General features: G+C 37.4%; 1 pseudogene; it reads right to left on the minus strand.

Annotated features, from left to right (window-relative positions):
• Positions 1-246: 246 nt before the first annotated feature.
• LOC101051254 (glycerol-3-phosphate acyltransferase 4 pseudogene) lies at positions 247-1,057 on the minus strand (annotated as a pseudogene).
• Between the last annotated feature and the right edge of the window lie 6,360 nt (positions 1,058-7,417).

Below are 7,417 nucleotides of genomic sequence, written 5' to 3' on the forward strand. Positions count from 1 at the left end.
AGAGACAAGACATCTCCTGGGTAGCGACACCCACAACATCCATTCAGACCACCAAGGACAGGCTGTGCCGGGTGCACTGGGATCCCGCTGGGACTGGGTGAAAGCTGGCGTCTTGCGTTCCAGAGCAGCCCTGGAAACCCTGGTGTCTGGAAAGGAAGCAGCAGTAGGAGTGGTGGTGAGAACGAGAACTCCAGCTCCTAGCCCCTTGGTTCTTGGCAACGTGGCCCCCACCAGCTCGAGGCAAGCTCAGGAGTGGCTTCTGTCCTCATGGTTCCCCATAATCGTCTTGCTGTACAGCTTCTGCTTCTCCTCCTTACATGTATCCTTCATCTTTTCCCTCTTCAGGCCCCCATCCCACAGAAGGTCCACAAATTCTCCCTGCCTGGCAATGGCGGATTTCACCCTATTTGTAAACTGGATGGCATCTTCAGCTGCCTCTCTGATTGTGGGAGGCAGGTACCACATGCTGCAGGCAATAGCCCAGCTGGCCATCATTCACAGCAGGTACGTCATCATCCCATATTTGCTGCTGTTCCAGAAGGCATCGCCAAATTGAGGGGCATACTTGATAGCAACAGGGTAAACCTTGGCACCAATTTCAAAACTTCCCTTTTTGAACATCATCACCCATGTATTATTGATGCAGGTTCCTTTAGGGAAGATGAGGATAGGTGGCTTGCTTTTATCTTGCACGTGCTCAGTCATTCTCTTAGCTACCACGTGGTGATCCTTCACTTCCGAGCTCTCAAACCAGACGTGAGGGCAGGCCCTCACCATGGCTCTCTGAATCACACCCATGAATCCCCATGCACTTGACCCACCATGGCATAATTGCCATCACTGGCCAAGATGATCACATCGATCGGCAAGGTATGACTGGCCACGTGGATGCCACCATTTCTCAGTCTGCTTTCCCTGTCATGGTAGGTGATAATGGCTGTCAGTGCTCACACACAGATCTGGTAAAATATTAAGTGAACATGTTTATCATGAACTCCTTAAACCTCCCATTTGACAAGCATCCCACCACAGTCGTGATCACCATTAGAAGGCTAATCCCTGTGAAAGCCAGTGCTATCCTGAGTGGCAGTAGGAAGCAGTACCAAGTCAACGCTCCTAACCCTCACAGGACCGTGAGCTGAAGGCTGATGTACTGGACGTTATAATTGGTTCTGCTCAGCAGGTTCCAGGACTTCAGTTCCTCTGCTGAGAATCTCTTTGTCACCTCATCATTCATAATGGTCTCCTTTCCTTTCCAGCAAATGTAGAAAATGTCAGAGGGCTCGAACTCTGGAGTGTTGCCCAGAGACTTACTACTGCCACTTTGATGAATCTCTTTGATCTCTTCTTGTAGTGAAGTGGGAATCATCTTTGCAATGATTCTGCTGGTGTAGGACTTGTAAAGCTGGTGGTTCTTCTCCTTGGCTCCTTGTCAGGAGCTGTTTTTTTTTTGAGAAGATTAACAAAATACATAGACCACTGGCCAGACCAATAAAGAAGAGAGAAGAATCAAATAGGCACAATAAAAAATGACAAAGAGGATATTACCACTGATCCCACAGAAATACAAACTACCATCAGAAAATACTGTAAACACTTCTATGCAGATAAACTGGAAAATCTAGAAAAATGGATAAATTCCTGAACACATACACTCTCCCAAGATTAAACCAGGAATGGGTCGAATCCCCGAATAAACCAATACCAAGTTCTGTAATTGAGGCAGTAATTAATAGCCTACCAACCAAAAAAAGCCCAGGACCAGATGGATTCAGAGCTGAATTCTACCAGAGATACAAAGAGGAGCTGGTACCATTCCTTCTGAAACTATTCCAAACAATAGAAAAAGAGGAACTCCTCCTGCTATGCTTCTACCAGTTTCAGAGTTGAATTTCTACTGCTTATACATAATGTTTTGAAAAAGAAAATAATTTGTTGGAAATATATTGGAGTAACTAATAGAATTGAGGTAACAACTGAAAACTAAATCTTAGGGTTCTTTTCGTATTATAAAGCTAAAATTTCAGTGACTACTTCTTGAGTTTAGATAACTCAGGTTCAGTGACCTCCAGGTCAATTTGATTCTTCATTGAAAATTAAATTTCCATAGGAATCGTGGATCAACTTGGCCTAGGTCAAGCAAACATTTATGAATACTAGGGTAGACATGATGGCACCCTTGAATTATCTGGACATTCTTAGAGAAGTGTTAATCATTGTGAGCCAGGCAGCCACTATACTTGTTTTATGTTTTCCCAATATATAATGTACCTTCTATGACTTATGTAGTGTGTTTGACTTTAAACAGAAATAAAATACCTTAGCTGAACCACATACAAATTAAAAAAAAAAAAAGAAAAAGAAAAGGAAAGAAAAAGAGGGACTCCCCCCTAACTCATTTTATGAGGCCAGCATCATCCTGATACCAAAACCTGGCAGAGACGAAACAACAACAACAAAAAATTCAGGCCAATATCCCTGATGAACGTCAATGCGAAAATCCTCAATAAAATACTGGCAAACTGAATCCAGCAGCACATCAAAAAGCTTATCCAGCACGATCAGGTCAGCTTCATCCCTGGGATGCAAGGCTGCTTTAACGTATGCAAATCAATAAACATAATCCATCACATAAACAGAACCAAGGACAAAAACCACATGATTATCTCAGTAGATGCAGAAAAGGCTTTTTATAAAATTCAACAGCCCTTCATGCTAAAAACCCTCAATAAACTAGGTATTGGTGAAACACATCTCAAAATAAGAGCAAAATATAACAAACCTACAGCCAATATCATACAGAGTGGGCAAGTGCTAGAAGAACTGCCCTTGAAAACCAGCACAAGACAAGGATGCCTTCCCTCCCCACTTATATTTAACATAATGTTGGAAGTTCTGGCCAGGGCAATCAGGCAAGAGAAAGAAATAAAGGTATTCAAATAGGAAGAGAGGAAGTCAAATTATCTCTGTTTGCAGATAACATGATTGTGTATTTAGAAAACCCCATTGTCTCGGCCCCAAATCTACTTAAGCTGATAAGCAACTTCAGCAAAGTCTCAGGATACAAAATTAATGTAAGAAGATCACAAGCATTCCTATACACCAACAATAGAGAAACAGAGAGCCAAATCATAAGTGAACTCCCATTCACAAGCACTACAATGAGAACAAAATACCTAGAAATACAACTTACAAAGGATGTGAAGGACTTCTTCAAGAACTACAAACCACTGCTCAAGGAAATAAGAGAGGACATAAACAAATGGAACAAATGGAAAAACATTTCATGCTCATAGATAGGAAGAGTCAATATCATGAAAATGGCCATAGTGCCCAAAGTAATTTATAGATTTAATGCTATCCCCATCAAACTACCATTGTATTTCTTTACCGAATTAGAAAAAACTATTTTCAATTTCATATGGGACTAAAAAGAGCCTGTGTAGCCAAGACAATCCGAAACAAAAAACAAAAAACAAAAAACAAAAAACAAAAAAAACAAAACTGGAGGCATCATGCTACATTACTTCAAACTATACTACAGGGCTACAGTAACCAAAACAGCATGGTACTGACACCAAAACAGATGTATGGAACAATGGAACAGAACAGAGGCCCCAGAAATAATGTCACACAGCTACAACCATCTGATCTTTGACAAACCTGACAAAAACAAGAAATGGGGAAAGGATTCTCTATTTAATAAGTGGTGTTGGAAAAACTGGCTAGCCATAAGCAGAAAACTGAAACTGGACCCCTTCCTTACATCTTATACAAAAATTAACTCCAGATGGATTAAAGACTTAAACATAAGACCTAAAACCATAAAAACCTGGGAAGAAAACCTAGGCAATACCATTCAGGACATAGGCATGGACAAAAATTTCATGACTAAAACACCAAAAGCAATGGCAACGAAAGACAAAATTGACAAATAAAATATAATTAAACTAAAGAGCTTCTGCACAGCAAGAGAAACTATCTTCACAGTAAATAGGCAACCTACAGAATGGGAGAAAAATTTTGCATCTATCCATCTGACAAAGGGCTAATATCCAGAATCTACAAAAAACATAAACAAATTTATAAGAAAAAAACAATCCCATCAAAAAGAAGAAAAAGTATATGAACAGACACTTTTCAAAAGAAGCCTTTTAAGCAGCCAACAAACATATGAAAAAAAGCCTTGATTTTATTCTAGGATTTTTATAACTTTCGGTTTACATTTAAATCTTTAATCTATCTTGAATTGTGTATGGTGTAAGGAAGCGGTCCAGTTTCAATTTTATGCATCTGCCTGACCAGGTTTCCCAGCACCACTTATTAAATAGAGAATCCTATTCCCATAGCTTGGTTTTATCAGGTTTGTCAAAGATTAGATGGTTTTAGGTGTGCGGTCTTATTTCTGGGTTATCTATTCTGTTCCATTGGTCTATGTGTCTATTTCTGTGCCAGTACCATGCTTTTTGGTTATTGTAGCCTTGAAGTATAGTTTGAAGTCAGGTAGCTTGATGCCTCCAGCTTTGTTCTTTTTGCTTAGGATTGTCTTGGCTATTTGGGCTCTTTTTTGGTTCCATATAAATTTAATTTTTTTTTTCTAATTCTGTGAAGAAAGCTTCTGGTAATTTAATAGGAATAGCATCGAATCTTAAAATTACTTTGGGCAGTATGGCCAGTTTTATGATGTTGATTCTTCCTATCCATGAGCATGGACTGGTTTTCCATTTGTTTGTGTCCTCTCTTATTTTCTTGAGCAGTGGTTTGTAGTTGTCTTTGAAGATGTCCTTCACTTGCCTTATTAGCTTATTCCTAGGTTTTTTATTCCTTTTGTGGCAATTGTAAATGGGAGTTCATTCACCGTTCGGATCTCTGCTTGCCTGTTGTTGGTTTATAGAAATGATATATTTTTGCACAATGATTTTGCATCCTGAGACTTTGCTGAAGTTGCTTATCAACTTAAGAAGCTTTTGGGCTGAGAAGATGGGGTTTTCTAGATATAGGATCATGTCATCTGTAAACAAAGACAGTTTGACTTCACCTCTTTTTATTTAAGTATATTTATTTCTTTTTCTTGCCTGATTGCCCCGGCCAGAACTTCCAATACTATGTTGAATAGGGTGGTGATAGAGGGCATCCTTGTCTTATGCTGGTTTTTAAGGGGATTCTTCCAGCTTTTGCCCATTCAGTATAATATTGGCTGTAGGTTTGTCTTATATGGCTCCTATTATTTTGAAATATATTCCTTCAGTACCTTGTTTATTGAGAGTATTTAACATGAAGCAATGTAGAATTCTATCAAAGGCCTTTTCTACATCTGTTGAGATAATCATGTGGTTTTATCTTTAGTCCTGTTTAAGTGATGAATCACATTTGCTGATTTGCATACGTGAGCCAACCTTGGAGATGAAGCACATTTGATCACGGTGGATAAGTTTTTGGTGTGCTGGTGGATTTGGTTTGCCAATATTTATTCAGAATTTTTGCATCGATGTTCATCAAGGATATTTGCCTGAAGTTTACTTTTTTGTTGTTGTATCTCTGTCAGGTTTTGGTCAGGATAATGCTGGTTTCATTGAATGAGTTAGGGAAGAGTCCTTTCTTTTTAATTTTTTTGAATAGTTTCAGTAGAAATGGTACCAGCTCTTTTTACCTCTGGTAGAATTCAGCTATGAATCTGTCTGATCTTGTTTTTTTTTTTTTTTTTTTGGTTGGTAGGCTATTTATTACTGAATGGCTGCTTTCAATAGCAGAGTTAAGTAGTTACAACAGAGATACAAATTCAATATGGCTCACAAAGCCTAAAATATTTATTCTCTGGTCTCTGATCACATTCTATTTTATTCATGTACAGGGATAAAATACAAAGAACAAATGCCAAATATCTGCTTGGAGTTTTCTAGGTTTTTCCTCTAGTCCACAATGGAAACTAAATATAATAAAGCAAAATAAAATTAATTTTACAAACACAATGTTTGATCTGTATAATATGGAATATGATAAAATTTTTGGATGATTTTATTTTTATTTCTCTCTGGGCACTTGTGCACAAATGGCTCTGGGATGCCATGTGACTTGATGTGAAATTTGAAAATCCAATAACAATGTTCCTTATCATTAATAATAAATATATCCTCTCCTCTTATGCATGAGAGCCATTTCTTTACAATATGTTTTACTCTTGTTGTATTCTCAATTTATTTAGCCTTGAATGCATGGATGATCTCGTAGATAAACTTAACAAAACTGAGAGATCTTTTGCATGTTGGATTATAAATTAGATACAGAACATATCAATTGTGCCTCTTATCCAAATCAAAATAGCATGAAGAATACAGGAAAAACAATTTAAAAAATTGAATGCTGAGAAAATAGTTGATATTTATACCCCCAATAAATGACATCAATCTGCTAAAATTATAAATCTACAGTCACACAACAAATGCCTACTATGAGTTATCTCCTTTGTCAGAAGCATTATAGAGCTATTTAAGAACTTCACTCAGATGCCTAAATTGTATATCTTTGAAAAAGTGTAGTATTTATTTTCATTGTATTTTGACAGCCTACTCATATTATGCATTATGATTATTCTCCTTTTTGGAGCCTTCTCACACTTTATAAAATTAATGCAATGCATCCTTCATCACCATTTTCTAAATATTGAGTATTTTCAATAAATGGACCTAGCCAAACAAATAGCCTTGTATTCTTTGACATTTTTTATATCTGGGCAGAATTAAGTGCTTTTTTTTCTTTTGATTTAAACAAATAAAACAGAAAAAAGAAAAATAAAATTGAAAAAAAAATCCCACCTGTCAACAAAAGTAATTAGGATGTCAAAAATGAAAGCTTTATTCATAATCATTACAGAAATGCTGAGGGGTGTTTAATTTAGAAGTCAGGTATTTTAAAATGAAAAATCTCAGTATTTTGTGGAAATCATACTTGCCTTGTGATTTTCCATTTATCTCCTCCCCTCTTGTATTTGAGTCATAGAAGAACTGTACGAGCTATCAGGCATTTCTTTCAGAGGCTTTATTTTTAATTGATTTGCTCTTCTTTTGAGTAAATAGGTCTAGAAATAAAAGGATATGAGAGAAGAAATATCAGATTCAAGAAAAATACTGTTAAAAACTGAGTGAATATTTGAAATGTATTGCAAGTACAATTTGGAATTAGTCTTAATCCTCCAGTTGCTGCCTCCTGTTCAGCTCTGCCTGGGCAGTCTGGTCTTCGTTTGTTTAGAGACTTGCATGATGGATGAGCTGGCTCTAGGCCAATATGTTTAAGTAAAACCTGGGAGTCCCTGGGTTAGTAGAACACAATTCATATAAAGCCTTGGGAACATCCAGCAGCTGTATTGCTATTTGCCTTATCAAGGAGACTGATTGGCCCAAATCACATCCAATTTTTATTT

The sequence above is a fragment of the Saimiri boliviensis genome, chromosome 2 (assembly GCF_048565385.1).
Source record: "Saimiri boliviensis isolate mSaiBol1 chromosome 2, mSaiBol1.pri, whole genome shotgun sequence".
NCBI classification, from domain to species: Eukaryota; Metazoa; Chordata; class Mammalia; order Primates; family Cebidae; genus Saimiri; species Saimiri boliviensis.